At 44.5% G+C, this 24522-nt stretch overlaps 1 long non-coding RNA gene across 1 annotated transcript in view; it reads right to left on the bottom strand.

The window, feature by feature from the left end:
- Positions 1-19866, bottom strand: part of LOC132538943 (uncharacterized) — a 34620-nt gene extending 14754 nt beyond the window's left edge. Inside the window, exons 1-2 of the long non-coding RNA XR_009550269.1 lie at positions 19493-19866; positions 18254-18333 (exon numbers count right to left, since the gene is read on the bottom strand). This is a non-coding gene — a long non-coding RNA (uncharacterized LOC132538943). The remainder of the gene's footprint in view (positions 1-18253; positions 18334-19492) is intronic.
- Between the last annotated feature and the right edge of the window lie 4656 nt (positions 19867-24522).

Below are 24522 nucleotides of genomic sequence, written 5' to 3' on the forward strand. Positions count from 1 at the left end.
CACCCCGCCGCCCCTGCCCCTGGAGGTCTGGCCTGCACCTGCCCCATCTCAGCCCATGCCAGCCGCTCTCTGGCGCCCTCTGCTGCTCCCTTGGGCTGCAGGCTCCTTCCAGCACTGAAGGAAGCTGTAGGGTATGCAGGTGTGAGGTGGCCCTAAATGCAAGAATTAACATCTGCACCTGGGTGGGTGGGGGGTATAGCAGGAGCTGCTCAACAACAACAAAGCCTGAGAATTACTTGCTCCTCTGTGGAGACACAGCTGGGGAGGTCGGTTGGGGCTCTGCGTTCCCATCCCGCATTCATCCCGCCAAGAAAAAGCTCAGAGCATCTGATGGAGTCTGGGGAAAATGACTGATCCCCTGCTGCCCCCTCGTGGTCAACTCGGGAACTCCAGCTAATGTGCACAGTCCCCCGGAGCTGTGGGGCTGTGACCACCACAACCCTGCCTTACACACACCAACCCGGGGGCCTGAGAGGCGGGTGTCCTTGTCCTTATCTCAGCTTCCTTTTCAGAACTGCTGGTGGCCTCCCATCATGGCTGATTTGGGGGCTGGAGCGAGTAGGGTGGTGATTAAGCAAGGGCTGAGTGTCCCGTGGAGGAATTCCAAGTGCCAGAGGACAGAGCGATTATGGTCTGGATGCTGCCCACGTGCAGCGATTGAAGCCACTATTAGGCGCAAGGCCGCCTGAGGCTGCAGGGGAGCGTCATGCCTCTTCTCCCATTTTTCTGTGTAAAAATGCATCACGGCTTTCCTGACACCCCAGTAGAGACGGTGAGGTGCAGTCAGAGGAAGAGGGGGCCTGGTGGTGGCATCCATGCCCTTGAAGGAAAGACCCCAAAGAAGACAGTTGAGAAGAGAGGACTCTGGGCACCCCCAGATCTGTGGGCAGATAAACCCTACGGTCTGGACCACCTAGCCGCCTGTGGTATTTGTTAAGGCTTCACCCCTTCTCAGAAAGAGACAGACAGGAGAAAGAGAGACATCGCAGCCCCGCTGCACAGCCTCTGTGCTCCCAGATGGTGTATGGGGCCTTGAACCCGGATCATACACGGCGTAAATCAAGGTGAGCTATCTCTGCAGCAGCCAGTGCAGGTGTTTGTGAATAAAAAGCAGACTCCACAGGGTCTCGGGTTCTGCCTGGTGGTGCATCCTGACTCAGAATGGCCACAAGGACACGGTGACCCTCAGTGTCCCTGTGGGTGGCCCAAAGCTGCATGCACTAGAAGGGTGGAGGGGGGAGAAATGTGGTGGGGAGTCCCCCAGAAAACAAATAACAGCAAACGCAGGGGGTCTTGCCTGGAAAACACCAAGGGCCCTGCTCTCTCCACCCCTCCCAAACACCCTCTCTCTGACCCCCCCCCCCCACTTCTCCCAGGGCACCAGGCTGGATCTTTCTGTCAATCTGTCCATCTGTCTGAGGGATAAGCGCTTCCGTGGAGGGTTTGAGCCCTTCCCCTTCAGTTCTTGAGGGATTGAGTGAGCTACATCCTGTTCCGTGGACAGCCATCCCCACCCCACCCTCAGGGCAGGCCCTGCCCAGACTGACAGTGACACAAGATCCCCTAAGGCTGGAGGGGCAGCAGATGCACCCACCCTGGATTCAGGGTGCCTGCCTCTCCACTCACACCCCGGAACCCTCTCTTAAGCCCACACTGCATAGCCTTTCCACATTTTTGCTTTTTTTGCACTTAGAATGAATTCCCCTTGGGGGGAATTGTGGGAGAAGTTTGGGAAGGGCAGGCAGAGGTCACAGACTTTCAGACAGGCAACTGGGATGCTGGGCAAACTCCCTGGGAGGTGGCGCAGCGCTACCCCGAATGTCCAGCAGGGGGCGCAGTAATATCAGGCGTTTTCAAATTTCTATCATTTCATCTGGATAGACTGTTTTCACTCCTATGTTGTAAATTTCCCAAAGAAAAGGGGCTTTTGGTGCCTATTTCCCTGTACATTTTTCCCTAAACTTAACTTCACTGTGGTAGACTGTTATTTGATTGATTCCCATTCTTTGCAACTAGTTAGAGCTAATACACTGTTGTTGCTTTTTTTAAAAAAAAATTAATATTCGGTGTGTTTGGAAAAGATGTGTACTAACCAGTTGCAGGCACACACCATTATGTCTGTGTCCACTGTGTTCTTCAAATCTATATGAGATTTTTTTTTTCCCTTCTCCCAGAGCACTGCTAGCTCGGACTTATGGTGGTGCAGGGGATTGAACCTAAAACCTTACAGCCTCAAGCATGAGGGTTTCTTAGCATAACCATTCTGCTATCCTCACCCCAAGTTTTTCAAATCTATACCCTCCCTTGTTCTTGCACACTTGTCAAAAATGACAGGTCTGTCACTCTGTCTTTGCCTTTTTTGAAGACATTTTGAATTTGTCTTACAAAATTAAGAATTCCTGTAACTTCACAGCTCTCTATTAACAGAACATGTGACCACACAATTGTTAGAAGTATATCGTGTCCTCGTCAAGCTTCCTGTCTCTACCTTTACCTCAAGCCTATTTTGTATTCATGCAACATGCCAGCTTTGGGGTTTTCACTCACTCTGTGTTGACCTTACTTTTTTTTCCTTCACCCACCTACACATTTCTGGCTCTCTGTACTGTCAATTCTGGAAGCTTGTTTGTCTCATGCCCTTTGTGCCCTCTTATTTCTTCAAAACATTAAGCTTTTACTTTGACTAGGATTTTAGAACAACGTCAGCCAGTTCCTGATCTAGGACTCACCACTTACAGCCTGGAGGATTTTAAACAAGTGTGCACCCTCCCCTCCCCCCATGTCTCCATCCCCTCACACAGACTTGGGGCAGCTACCATCCCAGTATCACAATCATTACGTGTGTTTGCTGTTGTGACGGCCCTAGCTTCAGCTTGACCAGGTCTGAGTCTTTTATATATTATTATTGTTGTTGTTGTTATTGGCTCCTATTCATACACATCAGAATAGTAAATTAATGGAATAGGGTGGTGGCTTACCTGGTTGAACACACTTTTTTTTCTTTTAATATTTATTTAATATTTATTTTTTGTTGCCCTTGTTGGTTTTTGTTGTTGTTGTTGTTGTAGTTATTATTGTTGTTCTTGATGTCATCATTGTTGGATAGGACAGAGAGAAATGGAGACAGGAGGGGAAGAGAGAGAGGGAAAGACAGACACCTACAGACCTGCTTCACCGCCTGTGAAGTGACTCCCCTGCAGGTGGGGCGCTGGGGGTTCAAACCAGGATCCTTGCGCTGGTCCTTGCGCTTTGCGCCACCTGCACTTAACCTGCTGCGCTACCGCCCGACTCCTACACTGTTTTTTTTAATTGTCACCAGAGTTATCTCTGGGGCTCAGTGTTGATAGTGTGTGTCCACTGCTCCTGGTGCCCATTTTTTCCCCTTGTTTTATTTTATTCAATAGGACAGAGAGAAATTGAGAGAGGAGAGGGAGATAGGGGGAGAGAAAGATAGACACCTGCAGGCCTGCTTCACCACTTTTGAAGTGTCCCCGCTGCAGGTGGGGAACTGGGGGCTTGAACCTGGGTCTTTGTTCGGTTCCTTGCACATAGTTCTATGTGTGCTTAACTGGGCACACCACTGCCCGGCCCCCAGCACATACCGTAACATACACAAGGACCAGGGTTTAAGCCTCCCAGTCCCCACATGCAAAGGGGAAAGTTTCACAAGTGGTGGAACAATGTGGCAAGTGTCTTTCCCCATCTCCCCCCACCCCATCTCTCTCTCTCTCTCTTTCTCTCTCTCTCTCTCTTTCTCCATCAAGAAAGAAAAAAAATGGCAGGAGCAGTGGATTTGTCTTGAAGGCACTGAGCCCCAGTAATAACCCTGGTGACAAGAAGAAAGAAATGGAGAGAGGAAAAGAGGAGGAAGGAAGGAAGGAAGGAAGGAAGGAAGGAAGGAAGGAAGGAAGGAAGGATGGAAGGAAGGAAGGAAGGGGCAAAGCACATGGCAAAGCACAAGGACCGGCATAAGGATCCCAGTTCGAGCCCCGGCTCCCCACCTGCAGGGGAGTCGCTTCACAGGCGGTGAAGCAGGTCTGCAGGTGTCTATCTTTCTCTCCCCCTCTGTCTTCCCCTCCTCTCTCCATTTCTCTCTGTCCTATCCAACAATGACAACAACAATAATAACTACAACAATAAAACAACAAGGGCAACAAAGGGAATAAATAAATTAAATTAAATTTTAAAAAAGTACAAAAAAAAAGAAAGAAAGAGAAAGACACCTATAGCCCTGACTTACTGCTCAGGAAATGTCCCCCCTTGCAGGTGGGGGAGCGTGAGCTCAAACCCAAGTCCTTGAACATTCTTTTTCTTCTCCTAGCTTTAGGAATCTCTGTGGTAAGGGGGCGCTGGGATCAGTATTTCGGTGTCACCCATGTGGTGGCTCTGCACGTCAGTGTAGGCTTCCTAGTGGCCCAGAGTGACACAGGCATCAGCAAGAGTCAGAGACTAATGGTCTGTCCATAACTAACAGCAGCCAGAGAGCCCCAGAGCCCAGGAACACACACCGCCTCCCTCCTCTGGCTCCCTATACACAGCAAGAAACAAAATCCTCCCACATCCAGAAGCCGCCATGGGCAACTTTAGACCATGTTACCCCCCACTTCATCTTTTTTTTTTCAAGCAGCCAGAGCGAGTTTTACAACTGCTACCTCCTCATTACGATAGCCATTTTGTCCGTGGTGACTGGAAGAAGCCCATTAGAGATCCCTGAAGGCTACTTGGCCTTTTAACATTCCAGGCTTTTTTTTTTCTTCTCCTGAATTCTTAGAATGAGACCGATCCAATTATTTTTTTTCTTCCCTCTGTCCTTTTCCACATCCAATTATTATTATTTTTTTTCCTTCCCTCTCTCCTTGTCCACAACTGGCCTACTCTGACATCCTCAGCACCACATCCCTCCCCCATTCCCCCCATCCCAGCCCCAGGCAGAGCAATGAAGGGAGCAAGGCTCAGGATTTCTAGGACTCCGGTTTCCTGACCAATGATTCTTAGTGATTACAGATGCCCAGCACTGGAACAGACATAGATTCCTCCTCGTCAAAGAGTAGATCTCTCACCCAAGGGAGGAAAACAAAAACTCACCGAGCAGAGAGAGAGAGGGAGAGAAATGTGGCCATTTCTCGTGGGCTCTGGATTGTATTTCTAGTAGAGATTATATGTTAGAGACTGAGAAGTAGTCGTCTCACCATCCCTCTAGCCCACTGTCAGCAAGACTCCGAAATCATCCTATTATAGTTTTAACATTCACACTCGCTTGCCCCCTTGGGGCAGGGGGGTGGGGGCGGGGGTGGGCAGTGAGGATGCCCAGAGGAGCCCCAGCCTCCAGCCTCTTGCTCTGTGGCCGGTGGTCCTTCAGCAGAGGCTTCTGCTGACTTTACCCACCGCCCAGACCTCATTATTTCTGCTCCCTGTGGTCTCACAGGACTGATTACTCGCCTGTGGCCATAATGAGAGTCGTGTTCAAGGTGAAGAGAGGAAAGTCACACAGAGAAAATGGAGAAGTTTTAAAAAGAGAAACAAACAGGAAGGTCTGGTGGTACCAGGCGCTCTGGCTGGTCCCAACGTTCCCCAGAACATTGATATAGGGCAGCAATCATCCCTGGGCCCCTTCCCTGGCTCATGACACCCCCAAAATCTCCAACCCCCTGGGGGTGAATTAGATTTCCCTGAATAAAGGGGGTGCAGTCCTGTGATCTCTATCTTTAGCCCCTAACTCAGTGCATATAATTAGGGAAAAAAAAAAAAAAGAACATCCTTGGAGATGAGTACCAGGAAAAGAACGTGGCTTGGCACTGGAAAGCCCTGCGTTCGAGCCCTGGCACCACACCACCACCCAGGAACATAATGGACAGCACTGGGTGCAGGGGGTGGAGCAGTGCTGTGATATCTCTTGACCTCTTTTTTTTTTTAGCATTGCATTTTTTTTAAATAATTTATTTCTTTATTGGGGAATTAATGTTTTACATTCAACAGTAAATACAATAGTTTGTACATGCATAACATTCCCCAGATTCCCATTTAACAATACAACCTCCACTATGTCCTTCATCATCTTTCATGGACCTGTATTCTCCCCACCCACCCACCCACCCCAGAGTCTTTTACTTTGGTGCAATACTCCAATTCCATTTGAGGTTCGACTTGTGTTTTCTTTTCTAATCTTGTTTTTCAACTTCGGCCTGAGAGTGAGATCATCCCATATTCATCCTTCTGTTTCTGACTTATTTCACTCAACATGATTTTTTCAAGGTCCATCCAAGATCGGCTGAAAACGGTGAAGTCACCATTTTTTACAGCTGAGTAGTATTCCATTGTGTATATAGACCACAACTTGCTCAGCCATTCATCTGTTGTTGGACACCTGGGTTGCTTCCAGGTTTTGGCTATTACAAATTGTGCTGCCAAGAAGCATTTTTTTTATTGTTGTAGTTATTATTGTTGTTATTGATGTCATGGTTGGGTAGGACAGAGAGAAATGGAGAGAGGAGGGGCAGACGGAGAAGGGGAGAGAAAGACAGACACCTGCAGACCTGCTTCACTGCCTGTGAAGCGACTCCCCTGCAGGTGGGGAGCTGGGGGCTCAGAACGGGATCCTTATGCCAGTCCTTGTGCTTTGCGCCATGTGCACTTAGCCCACTGCGCTACCGCCCGACTCCCAGCACTGCATTTTTTAATCTTTTTATTTATTATTGGATAGAGACAGAAATTGATAGGGGAGACAGGCAGACAGATATCCAAAGCCCTGTTCCACTACTGGTGAAGTCCCCCCTACATGGAGGGACTGGGGGCTTGAACCTGGGTCTTTGTGCAGCGTAACATATGCACTCTACCAGATGCATCACCACCTATCCCTCACCTGCATTTTTTTTCTTGACTTAACCTCTTTAGCCTTTTTTGGGCCCCTCAGCTTCTAGAAGCTGCTCAGGACAGTCTGACCTCAGAGCTCCACTCACCATCCCTCCCAGCGCTCTGTCCCCTCAGCTACCCTCCCTTCTATTCCCAAGATCCTGACTCCCAGATTCCTCGCCCCCTTGTCCCTGGAATAATTGGCCCCTCTCTCCCGACACCATGTTGCACCCCTGGTTCCTTCTGAGGGAAGGAAAGGCCTGAGGAAAGGCCGTGGAGGACGCGAGTTGACCGGGTCACTTGTCAAAGCAAGGCCTGGTCCCTTCTCATTCTGTTACAGGAAGGCAGCCAGGCAGAAGGCCTTCTGAATCTCTGAAATAAAACAGGGCACAAAAGATGGAAGCAGGCTGGGAGTGTGGATCTACCTGCCAACACCCATGTCCAGCAGAGAAGCAGCTACAGAAGCCAGGCCTTCCCACCTTCTGCACCCCATGATGATCCTGGGTCCATACTCCCAGAGGGATAAAGAATAAAGCTATCAGGAGAGGGGATGGGATATGGAGCTCTGGGGTTGGGAACTGTGTGGAGTTGTACCCCTCTTATCCCACAAGGATCTGGGTTCAAGACCCCTGGTCCCCACCTGTAGGGGGACGCTTACAAGCAGTGAAGCTGGACTGCAGGTGTTTTCTAGCTCCTCTTCCCTCTCAATTTCTCTCTGTTCTATCAATAATAATAATAAAGTAGTAAAATAAAAGGTTGGGTGGTGGTGCACTTTGTTAAGCACACTTAGTACTATGCCCCACTCCCCACCTGCAGCAGGGAGTCCCTTCACAAGCGGTAAAGCAGGTCTGCAGGTGTCTGTCTTTCTCTCTCCCTTGCTATCTCACCCTCCCCTCTCAATTTCTCTCTGCCCTAATAAAATGGAATAAAATAGGGGGGGAAGGGCCACAAGGAGAAGTGGATTTGTCAAGCTGGCACTGAGCTCCAGCAATAACCATGGACAGGCAAAAAAAAAAAAAAAAAAAAAGCCTTGAAAAATATCACAGGGCACAGACCTGTGTTGCACACATTGCAAGGCAGGTGCACTGGTCAGGTTGAGCTATTTTACCAGTCCAAGAGACTTAGCTTCTCACATCATGAAGGTAGTAAGATTTGGTCAAGTTCTTTTTTTTTTTTTCCCCACCCGCCTGTCCCTGTCCTGGTGACCGGGCTCAACCATGGGGCCACAGCCAGCAAATGAAGCCAGCAGCTGTTCTCCAAGGACTCCAGCATGCCGGGCAACGCCATGCCCGGGTGAGACTCTAGCCTCGCCGGTCAAGTTCTTGACCCATCTCTTTATGTGGTACACTTAAAGTTAACCTATACTAGAAAAAAGATAATTATTTGAATAGTCGTTTAAAAACTTGTGTATCACAGGAGGGGTAGTACAGAGAATGGCCCCAAACACATTCAGAGAGAGAGGGAGGGGGAGAGAGAGAGAGAGAGAGAGAGGAAGAGAGAGAAAGGCCTAATCCCCACACCTAAGGATGCTGCCTTTGCAGACGTAACATATTTAAGAACCATGAAGGCAGAAAATGTCCTGGAATATCTGGGTAGATCAGACAGACGGGGGGAGGCAAGTACAGGAGGTGACATGATAAGAGCAGCAAGATGCTATGTATGTCATTGCCTCAGAAGATGACAGAAGGGGCTTGGAACAAGATGTGGGAGCAACACAGCCAGGGGAAGCTGAGGAAAGGCAGGGATTCTCACCTAGAACTTGGCGAGGGGGAGGTGAGGCCGTTTTTAGGCCCTGTGAGCTGACTGAATTTCTGTCTCAAGAAACACTGTCTCAAGAATAACTGGGTGAGGGACTGTGTGTGTCTTCAGCCTGGAAGGACATGGTCACAGCAATGAGAAGAAGTGAGCCCCCCCCCCCCATGGTGCTGTGGTGTCTCTCAGGTCTGACTCAAAGAAATGCGATGCAATGAAATGAAGAGGACTGGGGAAGTCACTTGGCATTATCAGGCATGCACATTCAAGAAAACCAGGGCCAGGGGGTGACGCACCTGGTTAAGTGCACACATTACAGTGCACAGGGACCCGGGTTCAAGCCCCCTGGTCCCCACCTGCAGGGGAAACCTTCACAAGTGGTGAAGCAGGGCTGTAGGGATCTCTCTGTCTCTTTCTCTCATCTCAGTTTCTCTGCCTCTCTCCAAGAATAAATAAACATATTTTTTAAAAAATAAAGAAAATCAAAGTCTACCAGGAAACCATGAATGTGACCACAAGGCTAACCCAGGAGTAGCTAGACTCTAGGGTTGTCGCCAGGGCGGGCACAGTGACTCCCCCTGCTGGGAGAAACGTGTCAATGTGTCCCAGTCTCCGGGGAGACACCTGGCAGGCAGCCTCTATGCCCCTGGTGTGTTCCACAATTGTCAGCTCCACTCCATTCTCAGATGGAGAGCTCTTTCTTCTTCTTTTTTTTTTCTTTTTGCCTCCAGGGTTATCACTGGGGCTCAGTGCCTGCACTATGAATCCACTGCTCCTGGAGGGCATGTTTCCCATTTTGATGCTCTTGTTGTTGTTGTTATTGTTGCCATTGCTGTTGTTGTTGTTGGATAGGACAGAGAGAAATGGAGAGAGGTGGGGAAGACAGAGAGGGGGAGAGAAAGATAGACACCTGCAGACCTGCTTCACCGCCTGTGAAGCAACCCCCCCTGCAGGTGAGGAGCCGGGGGCTCGAACCGGGATCCTTATGTGGTCTTTGTGTTTTGCGCCACCTGCGCTTAACCCCTGGAAAGCTTGTTCTGCTCCCCAGCATTTCCCTTTTTCTGTGACGACCTCAGGAGGAAGCACAGCACTGTGCAGAGTTGGAACAAATCTCCTGAAGGGTTGTAGTCCCCTTCGTGACTGTCCAGAACCCAGTTCCCTCCTGTCTCTCATCTCTCTGTGCTGTAAAGCCTCTGGAGCAGATGTTTCTTGCCCTCCCCCACCCCCGCAGGACCAGCCCCAAACACCACCGTCTGCGTGGTGACGACCAGCTCCCCTAGGGCCATCCTGCCCCCCCAACCCCGTTGACCACGGAGTCCACGTCCACCCCACAGCAGTGAGATGGCAACTACAGACATCTTGTGGCCTTACTTAACAACTCCTGGGCCTGGAATTTCCCAGCAGTAGAAATATCTTCACAATACAGGGTGAGGGATGGTTCACCAGGTAAGGTGTATGCCTTGCTGTGCACACTGCCCGAGTTGAAGCCCTGACACTACTTGAGTGGACCTATGGCACCAGAGAAAGCTCCATTGCTGTGGTGTCTGTTGGTATGGAAAAGCATCCCAGAGTGGTGAAATTGTGCAAGTGTGAGACCTTGGTTGTGAAAAAACAAACAAAACCATCTATATAGAACTGGCAAGATCGATCAGCCTATTAGAGCACCAACTTGCATACCTGAGGCCCCAGAGGCCAGAGGATCAATTCCTTATACCACAGCTGAGCAGTGCTCTGGTCTCCTTTCTCGGGGTACGTGGGTGGATCTTTGAAAGAAAGAAAATCTCTCTACCAGCCAAATCACCAGGCTGTATCAAGTTCCCTGAAGACTGCTTTTAGCAGGAAGCACTTTTTTAACTAATCTAATAATTCAGAAAACGTCACATGGTGAGGTAGCATCTCAACCCATCTATTTGTTTTACACACAACCCTAAATTTATCATCATCATCATCATCATCATCACTGTTGTAGCTGCTGCCACTGCTTCCAGGACCTTAGCATTCCATCTCAACTTTTCCACAAAAAAACAGAGAAAAGATAGACAGACAGGAGGAAAGGAAAGATGCTAAAACACTGAAACTTCCCCACCAGACTTGAACCTGGGTCACACACATGAAAGACAGGCACCTTCCCAGGTGTGCTGTCTTAAAAAACAGAGACTTGTGTTAACGCAGCTCTCAAAAACTTAGAGTCTCCTCTCCTCTCCCGGATCAACTAGGAATACCAAAGGAGACCACCCGGACCGAAACAAGACAGGACTAGAATGAACACAGAAACCCAGTAAATCACCCGTGAGTACAAACACGCGTGGCTGGTGACAGAGAGGAGAGAGGGGCCTAAGGAGAGATTAAGTGACTGCTAACAGTTCGACAGTTTGTCAGTGGAGACACCACCTCCAGTCTGCTCCACCAACAAGGGGACAGCTGAAGGGAGGAAAGGACTCCCCAGAGACTCACCAAGTACAACTCTGAGTCTCCATTGCTACTACCCTCAGAATCTGGAGCAGCAACAGGGAGGGACACCAGGGCACAGAGATCTAACCGGGAAACTCAGGAGAAGACCTATACCTCGGTGGCATAGCTGAAGGGCTGTGAAAGTCTCTTTGCATAACCACTGGATTATCTCTGCCACACCCTGCTTTATCTCTTGGTCAGGAGTCATTGATTAAGCCAAGAAGCCTATTGATAGTTTAAAAGCCCTCAGGCTACCATAGCCTACAGGGGAAAAAAAAAAGGCTTTTACACCACTGAACTCCAACTCAGGGATTGAAAAAACTGTTAACTTATATAAAATGGTTAAAACAACAAGAAAAAATAATGGAGACTCGAACCAGGACAAGAGTCCAGCTAAAAGTCCTCCAGAGGGTGAAGCACAAAACAACGAGTTCAACATCCAAACATTAGCTAAGGAAATAATAACAGGAGTGAGTAAAGAATTTGAAAAAATTGTAATCAGAACTGCAGGAACAACAAATGAGAATATGGAAGAAAATTCTAATAATCTCATGGTTATTAGAGAGCTGAAAGCTGAAATTGCTGAGCTAAGAAGGCAACTAGCTGAACAAGCTAAAACAGTATCAGAGCAGGGCAACAAAATAGATGAACTCCAGAAAGCAGTAGAGGGCAGAGAGAATAGAATCAATGAGGCTGAAGACAGAATTAGCAAGATTGAGGATGAATTAGAGACAACTAAAGAAGAAGTAAGAGACCTCAAAAAGAGATTAAGAGATGCTGAAAACAACAACAGAGTCCTATGGGATGACTTCAAAAGAAACAATATACGCATTATTGGCTTACCAGAGGAAGAAAGAGAAGGGGAGGAAGAAAGCGTTCTCCAGGCCATAATAGCTGAAAATTTCTCTAGTCTAGACAACACCAAAGACATAAAGATTCAAGAAGCCCAGAGGGTCCCAAACAGAATTAACCCAGACCTAAAGACACCAAGACATGTCATACTTAGATTGGAAAGGAATAAGGATAAAGAAAGGATCCTCAAGGCTGCAAGAGAAAAACAAAGAGTCACCTACAAAGGAAAACCCATAAGATTAGCAGCAGACTTCTCCATACAAACACTACAGGCCAGAAGAGAATGGCAAGATATCTATCGAGTGCTCAATGAGAAAGGCTTTCAGCCAAGAATACTATATCCTGCTAGATTGTCATTCAGACTAGATGGAAGCATCAAAACCTTCTCAGACAAGCAACAGTTGAAGGAAGCAACCATCACCAAGCCTGCCTTGAAAGAAGTTCTGAAAGGTTTCCTATAAACAACCAGACCACCACAAATAGAACATATATCAAAACACTCTAAAACTCTACAAGAATGGCGTTAAAATATCTTCAATCTTTGATATCAATAAATGTGAATGGCCTGAATTCACCTATTAAAAGACACAGAGTAGGAAGATGGATCAGAAAACACAACCCAACAATATGTTGTCTACAGGAAACTCACCTAACGCAACAAGACAAACACAGACTTAAAGTGAAAGGATGGAAAACTATCATTCAAGCCAATGGCCCACAAAAAAGGGCAGGAACAGTTATTCTCATATCTGACATGATAGACTTTAAAATACGTAAGATTAAAAAAGATAGGAATGGACACTACTTAATGCTCAGAGGATCAGTCAATCAAGAGGACTTAACAATTATTAATATCTATGCACCCAATGAGAAGCCATCTAAATACATCAAACTTCTACTGAAAGAGCTACAGCAATATATTAACAGTAACACAATCATAGTAGGGGACTTCAACACCCCACTATCTCAACTTGACAGATCATCCAGGAAGAAAATCAGTAAAGACATAAGGGAGCTAAATGAAGAGATAGATAAACTAGAACTATTGGACATTTTCAGAGTCATTCATCCCAAGAAACTGGAATACACATTTTACTCAAATCCACATGGATCATTCTCAAGGATAGACCATATGTTAGGCCACAAAGACAGCATCAGCCTATTCAAGAGCACTGAAATCATCCCAAGCATCTTCTCAGACCACAGTGGAATTAAACTAACAATTAACAATCAACAAAAGATTAGTAACAGTGCCAAAATGTGGAAGCTAAACAGTACACTTCTTAACAACTTCTGGGTCAAAGAGGAAATCAAGGAAGAAATCAAAATGTTTCGAGAGTTCAATGAAAATGAAGACACAAGCTATCAAAATATTTGGGACACAGCTAAAGCAGTCCTAAGAGGGAAGTTCATAGCTATACAAGCACACATTAGGAAACAAGAAAAGGCACAAATAAACAGCCTGATTGCACATCTTAAAGACCTAGAAGAAGAACAACAAAGGAACCCTAAAGCAACCAGAAGGACAGAAATTACTAAAGTAATAAATAACTTTGAGAATAGGAAAACCATACAAAAGATCAATGAAAGTAAATGTTGGTTCTTCGAAAGAGTAAACAAAATCGACAAACCTTTAGCCAGACTCACAAAACAAAAAAGGGAGAAGACCCAAATAAATCGGATAGTAAATGAAAGAGGAGATATCACAACAGACACTGCAGAAATTCAACATATCATGCAAGGCTTCTATGAACAACTATATGCCACCAAGTTAGAGAACCTGGAAGAAATGAATGATTTCCTAGATACCTACCAACTTCCAAAACTAAGTAAAGAGGAAGTGGATAACATGAACAGGCCCATCACAGCTAATGAAATTGAAACAATTATCAAAAATCTTCCCAAAAATAAAAGTCCTGGACCAGATGGTTTTACAAATGAATTCTACAAAACTTTCAAAGAAGAACTAATACCTCTACTTTTAAAAGTCTTCCAGAAGATTGAAGACACTGGAATACTCCCTGCCAGCTTCTATGAAGCCAACATCACCCTGATACCAAAAGCAGACAGGGACACAACCAAAAAAGAAAACTACAGACCAATATCTCTGATGAACATAGATGCGAAAATATTGAACAAAATTCTAGCCAACCGGATACAGCAGTATATCAAAAAGATTGTTCATCATGACCAAGTGGGGTTTATCCCAGGCATGCAAGGTTGGTTTAATATACGTAAATCAATCAATGTGATCCACCACATCAACAAAAGCAAGACCAAAAACCACATGGTCATATCAATAGATGCAGAGAAAGCCTTTGACAAAATACAACATCCCTTTATGATCAAAACACTACAAAAAATAGGAATAGATGGAAAATTCCTGAAGATAGTGGAGTCTATATATAGCAAACCTACAGCCAACATCATACTCAATGGTGAAAAACTGGAAGCATTTCCCCTCAGATCATGTACTAGACAGGGCTGCCCACTATCACCATTACTATTCAACATAGTGTTGGAAGTTCTTGCCATAGCAATCAGGCAGGAGCAAGGAATTAAAGGAATACAGATTGGAAGAGAAGAAGTCAAACTCTCCTTATTTGCAGATGACATGATAGTATACATGGAAAAACCTAAGGAATCTAGCAAGAAGCTTTTGGAAATCATCAGGCAATACAGTAATGTGTCAGGCTATAAAATTAACATTCAAAAGTCAGTGGCATTCCTCTATGCAAACACTAAGTTAGAAGAAATTGAAATCCAGAAATCAGTTCCTTTTTCTATAGCAACAAAAACAATAAAATATCTAGGAATAAACCTAACCAAAGAAGTGAAAGACTTGTATACTGAAAATTATGAGTCACTACTCAAAGAAATTGAAAAAGACACAAAGAAGTGGAAAGATATTCCATGCTCATGGGTTGGAAGAATTAACATCATCAAAATGAATATATTACCCAGAGCCATCTACAAATTTAATGCTATCCCCATCAAGATCCCAAGCACATTTTTTAGGAGAATAGAACAAATGCTACAAATGTTTATCTGGAACCAGAAAAGACCTAGAATTGCCAAAACAATCTTGAGAAAAAAGAACAGAACCGGAGGCATCACACTGCCAGATCTCAAACTATATTATAGGGCCATTGTCATCAAAACTGCTTGGTACTGGAACATGAACAGACACACTGACCAGTGGAATAGAACTGAGAGCCCAGAAATGAGGCCCCACACCTATGGACATCTAATCTTTGACAAAGGGGCCCAGACTATTACATGGGGAAAGCAGAGTCTCTTCAACAAATGGTGTTGGAAACAATGGGTTGAAACATGCAGAAGAATGAAGCTGAATCACTGTATTTCACCAAATACAAAAGTAAATTCCAAGTGGATCAAGGACTTGGATGTTAGACCAGAAACTATCAGATACTTAGAGGAAAATATTGGAAGAACTTTTTTCCGCATAAATTTTAAAGACATTTTCAATGAAACGAATCCAATTACAAGGAAGACTAAGGCAAGTATAAACCTATGGGACTACATCAAATTAAAAAGCTTCTTCACAGCAAAAGAAACCACTACCCAAATCAAGAGACCCCTCACAGAATGGGAGAAGATCTTTACATGCCATACATCAGATAAGAGTTTAATAACCAACATATATAAAGAGCTTACCAGACTCAACAACAAGACAACAAATAACCCCATCCAAAAATGGGGGGAGGAATTGGACAGAATATTCACCACAGAAGAGATCCAAAAGGCCGAGAAACACATGAAAAAATGCTCCAAGTCTCTGATTGTCAGAGAAATGCAAATCAAGACAACAATGAGATATCACTTCACTCCTGTGAGAATGTCACACATCAGAAAAGGTAACAGCAGCAAATGCTGGAGAGGATGTGGGGTCAAAGGAACCCTCCTGCACTGCTGGTGGGAATGTCAATTGGTCCAACCTCTGTGGAGAACAGTCTGGAGAACTCTCAGAAGGCTAGAAATGGACCTACCCTATGACCCTGCAATTCCCCTCCTGGGGATATATCCTAAGGAACCCAACACATCCATCCAAAAAGATCTGTGTACACATATGTTCTTGGCAGCACAATTTGTAATAGCCAAAACCTGGAAGCAACCCAGGTGTCCAACAACAGATGAGTGGCTGAGCAAGTTGTAGTATATATACACAATGGAATACTACTCAGCTGTAAAAAATGGTGACTTCACCGTTTTCAGCCGATCTTGGATGGACCTTGAAAAAATCATGTTGAGTGAAATAAGTCAGAAACAGAAGGATGAATATGGGATGATCTCACTCTCAGGCCGAAGTTGAAAAACAAGATTAGAAAAGAAAACACAAGTCGAACCTCAAATGGAATTGGAGTATTACACCAAAGTAAAAGACTCTGGGGTGGGTGGGTGGGGAGAATACAGGTCCATGAAAAATGATGAATGAAATAGTGGGGGTTGTATTGCTAAATTGGAATCTGGGGAATGTTATGCATGTAAAAAAAAAAAAAGAAGTAGAAACGCAAAGCAGAAATTGACTGAGTTTGGAGTATGGCACCAAAGTAAGAAAGCAGAAGTATACTAGAGTTTGCAGTGAGTACCTCCCTAATACTTCCTCTCCACTTTTCCAAGCTTTGGGTCCATGATTGCTCAACAATTTGTTTGGCTTTGTATGTTAACTCTCTTTTCAGTCACCAGGTTCCAGGTGTCATCAGGATGCCGGCCAGACTTCCCTGGATTGAAGACACCACCAATGTGTCCTGGAGCTCAGCTTCCCCAGAGACCCATCCTACTAGGGAAAGAGAGAGGCAGACTGGGAGTATGGACCGACCAGTCAACGCCCATGTTCAGCGAGGAAGCAATTACAGAAGCCAGACCTTCTACCTTCTGCAACCCTCAATGACCCTGGGTCCATGCTCCCAGAGGGATAGAGAATGGGAAAGCTATCGGGGGAGGGGGTGGAATATGGAGATTGGGCGGTGGGAATTGTGTGGAGTTGTACCCCTCCTACCCTATGGTTTTGTTAATTAATCCTTTCTTAAATTTAAAAAAAAAAAAACTTACTGAGAGGGGCCAGGTGGTCACGCACCTGGTTAAGAGCACCTATTACCATGCACAAAGACCCAGGTTCAAGCCCCTGGTCCCCATCTGCAGGGGATGGGGAGAACATTTCATGAGTGGTGAAGCAGGACTGCAGGTGTCTCTCTGTCTCTTTCCCTCTCTATCTCCTTTTCCCCTCGCAAATTCTCTCTAACCAAATAAAAAATAAAGTTAAGAGAAAAAGGGGGGATAGACTTTAGAAAAATATACTGAGAAAGGGAGCAATTTACTGACAACTAGTAAACTCTATGACTTATGCGAGTTCAAAATACAGAACTATGTAGACATCAAAGCTAAGTAATGAATCAGATGTGGACAGGAAGGGTGATGCTTGTGTCTCTGGGGAGTGGAGAAGTGGGAGAGGGCATGACGGTAAAAGCTCAGCAGAAATATTTAAGAGAGGCCCCCGTGGTGGCACACCTGACTGAGCACACGTGTCACAGCATGCAAGTGCAGGGGTTCAAGCCCCGAGTCCCCATGTGCAGGGGGCCAGCTTCAAGAACTGTGAAGTAGTCCTGCAGGTGTCTGACTGTCTCTCTCCCTATCTCCCCGGTCCCTCTTGATTTCTCTGCTTCTGTTCAAAAAGAACTATTTAAGAGAGATCTAGAGCACACCTGAGAAAACATACCTGTTTGTTTACCTTGGGTGATGTGAGCATGATGTCATAACATTATTGACTTTCACTGTTTTTTTTCTTTACAAGAAGAAAATGTCACTGTATGTGGAAAGTTCTTGTCTTACAGTCTAGAGTTAGAGGAGAGAGGGAGACAGAGAGGAGAGACATCGCAGCACTGCTCCCTGCTCATGAAACCTGTCCCCTGCAGGTGGAGGAAAGTATTGAACTTCGGGGGTAAGGGAGTGGAGATGGCATCAGCTATTACAACTTTTTTTAAAAAAAGATTTCTCTTTTTTAATATATTTATTTCCTTTTGGTGCCCTTGTTGTTTTATTGTTGTAGCTGTTGTTGTTATCGTTGGTGCTGGATAGGACAGAGAGAAATGGAGAGAGGAGGGGAAGACAGAAAGGATCTCAGAGAGAAAGATAGACAGCTGCAGACCTGCTTCACTGTCTGTGAAGTGACTCCTCTGCAGGTAGGGAGCCGGGGGCTCGAACTGGGATCCTTAAGCCGGTCCTTGCGCTTTGCGCCACGTGCGCTTAACCCGCTGTGCTACCGCCCGACTCCCATAACTTTGTTTTTACAAATTGTTAGACAGCGGCCCAGAGAAGTGAAGTGACTCACCTGTCATCACACAGCACCTCACAGGCTAGGTCACAGCTATTCAGGTACTTAGGATATCTGGTGCAGCATCCCAGGAGGCTCTGAGGCAGGGTATAAAGAACACGTTTTACAGAGAGCTAAGAAATATGGTCTACCGCCTGTGCCCTTCCTTCAGAAGGCAGATAGCACACGGCAGCAAGCGCTCCAGAAAGGTTCCGTGAACGGAGCCCCAACTCAGCAAGAATGCAGTTTAAGTCACTTTCTTTTTTTAATTATATTTATTTTCCCTTTTGTTGCCCTTGTTTTTTATTATTGTTGTAGTTATTATTGATGTCATCGTTGTTAGATAAGACAGAAATGGAGAGAGGAGGGGAAGACAGAGAGAGGGAGAGAAAGACACCTGCAGACCTGCTTCACTGCCTGTGAAATGACGCCCCTGCAGATGGGGAGCCGGGGGCTCGAACCTGATCCTTACTCCGGTCCTTGCTTTGCGTCATGTGCGCTTAACCCGCTGCGCTACCGCCAGGCTCCCTAAGTCACTTTCAAAATAAGACTAACAGTCCCCCCCCCCCCAACACACACAACATTTTGGTTAAAAGTTGTGACTATGGGACTATGGGATGAGCTTTTCTCATTCATATGCTCTTACTGAATTAAGGCCAGAGGGATTCAGACTGACTAACGGTAGTTTGAATCACCGTCAATTGCTGATTGGCGCAGGTGAACCTGGACTCAGGAGCTACCTGGTTACCCAGGAGATTTTAGTCAAGTTACTGTTTACTTAGTAAGAGCTAGTAGAAAATACTGGCTTTGCCACTTCGGTGCATCAGTATGGCTAGTCAAAATTCCCACTTAATAATGATCTAAGGTTGGGAGTCGGGCTGTAGCGCAGCGGGTTAAGCGCAGGTGGTGCAAAGCACAAGGACCGGCAGAAGGGTCCCTGGTTGGAGCCCTGTCTCCCCACCTGCAGGGGAGTCACTTCACAAGCGTGAAGCAGGTCTGTAGGTGTCTATCTTTCTCTCCCTCTCCTCTCTCCATTTCTCTCTGTCCTATCCAACAACCACAACAATAAAACAACAAGGGCAACAAAAGGGAATAAATAAAATAAATATTAAAAAATAATAATGATCTAAGGTTAACATGTTCATTCCTGCTCTGATGTTGTGGGTGAAAAGCCTATTTGCAGGGGTCAGGTGGTGGTGCGCCTGGCTAAACATGTTACCACGTACAAGGACCTAGGATCAAGTCCTTGCTCCCTACCTGCAGAGGAGGAAGCTTCATGAGCAGTGAAGCAGTCCTGCAGGTGTCTCTCTCCCTATCTTCTCCTCCCCCTCTTTCTCTGTCCTATCAAATAAAGGAAAAAAGAAAAAAAGGAAAAAATGGCTGACCGGAATGTTAGATTCGTTGGCAGGCACCAAGCTCCAGTGATAACCCTAATGACAATAAAAATAAAATAGGCAATGGTAGATAGCATAATGGTTATGCAGAGACTCTTGTGTCTGAGGCTCCAAAGTCCCAGGTTCAATCTCCCCTCACCACCATAATCCAGAGCTGAGTAGTGCTCTGGTAAAAATTAATTAATTAGTTAATTAATTAAAAAAAGAGAAACCTATCTATAATAGTCTGACTTTGGGGAATATCTATATCCATATACAATGGAAGCACGTAACAGATAAACCTTCCTCCTGAGAAAAGCTGAACATACTATGTTTTCAACCAACAACAGAAGAGTTGTTGAGTAACTAAGTCAGCCACAAGAGGAAGAGAGGATAACCTCCCCCCAACCCCAGTATGATTTCAGCAGATTCACCCTAAGAGACAAAAGGAGTTCTCTAGCAAAGAGGAAACATGCATACAGGTGTCGAGACAGTTACATATATATATATATATGTATATATATATATATAAACTATATATATATAGTTTTCTATCAACACTAATAAACACAAGAAGAGTAGAAAATATTCTCACTTAAATCAAGAGTTCATTAAACAAAAGCTATCGCTACAGAATAAAAGAATAAAACCCATACTAATAAAATGGGAACACAGGGGGCCAGGTGATGGTGCACCTGGTGGAGTGCACACGTTACAGTGCACAAGGACCCAGGTTCGAGCCCTGGTCCCCACCTGCAGGGGGAAAGCTTTGCAAGTGGTGAAACAGGTGTCTGTCTCTCTCCCTCTGTGTCAGTCCCTCCCCTCTCAATTTCTGGCTGTCTCTATCCAATACTAAAGGTAATTTAAAAATTAAAAAAAAGTAGGAAAACAGCATGTCAACAATATTCAACTAATTCAAAAGTGGCCAGAAACACGAGAAAAATGTACAAAATGAAGTAGGAAACAGTTAAGATGGCTGCTAGGAATGCAAGTTGCTCAGTAACTGCATTAAGTATGAGCAGACTAGAGTTAAACAAACAAACAAACAAAGCTACCTGCTGCCATGCTATAAATAAAAAACACACCTAAAAATTATATAGAGACAGAGGAATTGGAAGCAAATACCTTCAGGCTTATTCTGCAAACACGAACCAAAAGCAACTGGTGGTATAGTTGTACTATTTATTATATTAAGAACCCTTAACACAAGCATCCCTGTTGAAATCATGGACATGGTTTAACCTGCTGCGCTACCACCCTATCCCCAAAATCATGGACATGCTTTAATGATAAAAGGTTAGTCTACCACAGATAGTCTGCCACTTATCCTATTCTCTCTCCCCTCTACTGTTTTCTGGAGTTCATCTATCTTGTCACCCTGTTCTGATACTGTTTTAGCTTGTTCAGCTAGTTGTGTTCTTAGCTCAGCTATTTCAGCTTTCAGCTCTCTAATAACCTTGAGATAATTAGTGTTTTCTTCCAGAGTCTCATTGGTTGTTTCTGCATTTCTGATGACAATTCTTTCAAACTCTTTACTCACTCCTGTGATTATTTCCTTAACTAGTGTTTGGATATTGACTTCATTATTCCGTGCTTCAACCTTTGGGGGGCTTTTAGCTGAACTCTTGTCCTGGTTCATTTCGCCAATATTTCTTCTTGTTGGTTTAACCATTCTATATAGTATGTTATGAGGTCCTTCTCTCAGTACTTTTCAAATTACTGACCACTCTTGCCTGGATTGACTTGTGTCCAAGTAAGGTAATTAAAGGGTTCACAGTTGTCGAAATTGACAGTTGTTTCAATATTGTTTTAATTCCTGAATTGGAGCTCAGTGGCTTAAAAGCCTCTTTTGTTCTTCTTCTTCCCTGTAGGCTATGGGAGCCTGAGGCTTTTAGACTATAAGTAGGCTTCTTAATCACTCCTAACTCCTGACCAAGAGATAAAGCAGTGTGGGGCAGAGATAATGCAGTGGTTATGCAAAGAGACTCTCAACAGCCCCACCGCTAGGCCACTGAGGTATAAATCTTCTCCTGAGTTTCCTCATTAGTTCTCTGTTCCCTAGTGTCAGCACAGGGCCTCCCTGCCACTGTTCCAGATTCTGAGGGCTGTAGCAATGGAGACTCACAGTTGCGTTTGGTGAGTCTTAGGGGAGTCCTCTCCTCCCTTCAGCGTCCCTTTGTTGGTGAAACAGACTGGAGGTGGTGTCTCAACTGGTAAATTGCCAGACTGTTACCAGTCACTTAATCTCTCCCTAGGCTCCTCTCTGTCCAGGAGCCACACGTGTCTGCACTCACCGGTGACTTGATGGGTTCCTGAAGTCATTCTAGTCCTGTCTTGTTGCTGTCCCAGGTGGTCTCCTTTGGTATTCCAAGATAGTCTACCACTATTCTAAGTTCATAGCCACTTCATATCTAACTTCAAAATATGGAGGGAAATTTGATAAAACTAAGGTACATGCGTATGTATACCATTCTAACATAAGAATTACACCTTTCAGAAACTGGCAAGAGCCCAGTAAGAAGAAAGAATATAGGAAACTTGAAAGTCTCATTAAGAATCCTGGCCCAGGGGAGTCGGGCGGTGGTGCAGCAGGTTAAGCTCACATGGCACAAAGCGCAAGGACCAGCTTAAGGATCCTGGTTCGAGCCCCCCCAGCTCCTCACCTGCAGGGGAATTGCTTCACAAGCAGTGAAGCAGGTCTGCAAGTGTCTGTCTTTCTCTCCCCGTCTTTCCCTCCTCTCTCCATTTCTCTGTCCTATCCAACAACAATGACATCAATAACAATAATAACCACAACAATGTTAAACAAGGGCAACAAAAGGGAAAATAAATAAATAAAAGAGTAGATACTTCTTTAAAAAAAAAAAAAAAAAAGAATCCTGGCCCAGAAATAAAGCACCTCATAATGACAGCCACCTTTTTTTTTTTTTTTTAAAGAGGACACCACCATTTGTCAAAGTTCACAGTAAAGCAATTTGTGATGAATGTCTCCAAACACCTGAAAACCAAAAACTACATTTAATGATCATGGGAAATTGTACTAGAAATCAATCCTAAAAGAAAAAGGGTTGGGGGGGACAGGTGGTGTTGCTCCTGGCTCAGTGCACTGAGATCTGAGTTTGAGCTCTGGCTCCCCACCTGCAGGGGGAACGCTTCACAAGCTGCAAAGCAGGTCTGCAGGTCTCTTTCTCTCCTTTCCCTCTCTCTCTCTCTCTCTCTCTCCCTCCCTTCCCTCTCAATTTCTCTCTGTTCTACCAATTGAAATAGAAAGAATAGAAACAAAAGAAAAAAATAGCCACAGGGAACAGTGGATTCATAGTGCTGGCACCAAGCCCTAACAACAACCCTGGAGGACATAAAAAAAAAAAAAAAAAAGCAAAGCCCAAAACAAAAACTAGAAGGCCTCCAGATGTTTGAAAAATAAGCAACACACATGTAAATAGCTCATCAGGTTAAAGAAAAAACTTATTAATAACCAAAAAATATTTTCAAATACATGATAAAGCTAGCAAACAGCATTTGTTTGGAAAATGGTCACTTGTAGAAAACAAGAAATGCCCCCCCCCAAAAAAAAAAGGCCTAGGCAAATTATCAATATCTGAAGAAAATACAAGGGTAGAAATGAATGATTTAAGTCTTGAACCTAATGTCTTATATATAAAAAGTAGTTTTGGCCATTTTATTAACACATTTTTTCCAGCCATGCACCTGCCATAAAGGGAAGAGTATACTTTGTCTGAAACTTCAAAAAGACTCATACATCATTTAAGAAAATCACAATCACCAGTAGCAAAAATACTCAAGGTAAATTAAGTTAGTGATAACCAATTCTAAAGCAAGAAATCTCAGCACTTCAATACCAAAGTATTACTTTATCGTTAAAGGAGATAACACGGTTCTGCAAAGACTTTCATGCCTCAAGCAGGGATAGATAGCATAGTGGTTATGCAAAGAGACTCTCATGTCCGAGGTTCTGAAGTCTCAGGTTCAATCTTCTATACCACCATAACCAAGAGCCAGTCAGTGCTCTGGTCAAAAATCAATAAATAAATCACTTCCCTTTATATTTCTAGACAGAGAGAGAGGAAAGGGAGAGGGGAAGGGAAGGGAGAAATATGCCACAGTACTGAAGCTTTCTTCAATGCGGTTAGGATCCAGGTTTGAACCCGGGTTGTGCATATGGCAAAGCAAGTACACTATTCAGAGCAGTGTAAAAGCAAAATAAAAATTTTATTTTTAATAGATCCTCTGTAGTATACCGAGTGTTAAATATGCCTATGTTGTGAAAATGTTATATTATCTATAAATTTCACTTCAGAATAATAGTTACTACTTTTTTGTTTGTTTGATTTTACAAAAAGAGAATAGTGAATCTGACAATGTGGGAAACTGATGGACTTTAATTCTCATGCTTCTTTAGCCTTAACATTTTCGTGATGTTAAATATACATTCTTTCCAAGGTCAGTTCATATATATATATATATTAAATTTATTTATTTTGCCAAGTAGTGTGTAGCAGAGGCAGTGTCTTATTTAAATCGAATAACCCTTTATAGGCATTCATGTTTAGACGATTACTATTTACATGTGCGGTTAATTTCTGACAAGTTAGTATGTCCAAGTTCACTAGTGTGTAAATAGTTGTCTTGACTCCCAAACTCATATCCTTGCCATTCCTTAACGCCAAGAAAACACACATTACCTTAGCCAGAAGCTAAGTAGCCTGTGTACAGGAGTGAGGTTGGTCCGTGTCAACCAGAGTTTTGTGTTTAGCAGAGTTTTGTGCTGGTCAAAAGAAAAAGAGATGAAAAACAGAAATAGGGTAGTTTGGTTTTTTTAAGGTCCAGATCATTTTTTAAATAAAAGAATGACCTTTAAAAAAAAAAATAGAGAAGAATAAGTTTCAAGTCATG

The sequence above is a fragment of the Erinaceus europaeus genome, chromosome 6 (assembly GCF_950295315.1).
Source record: "Erinaceus europaeus chromosome 6, mEriEur2.1, whole genome shotgun sequence".
Lineage (NCBI taxonomy): Eukaryota > Metazoa > Chordata > Mammalia > Eulipotyphla > Erinaceidae > Erinaceus > Erinaceus europaeus.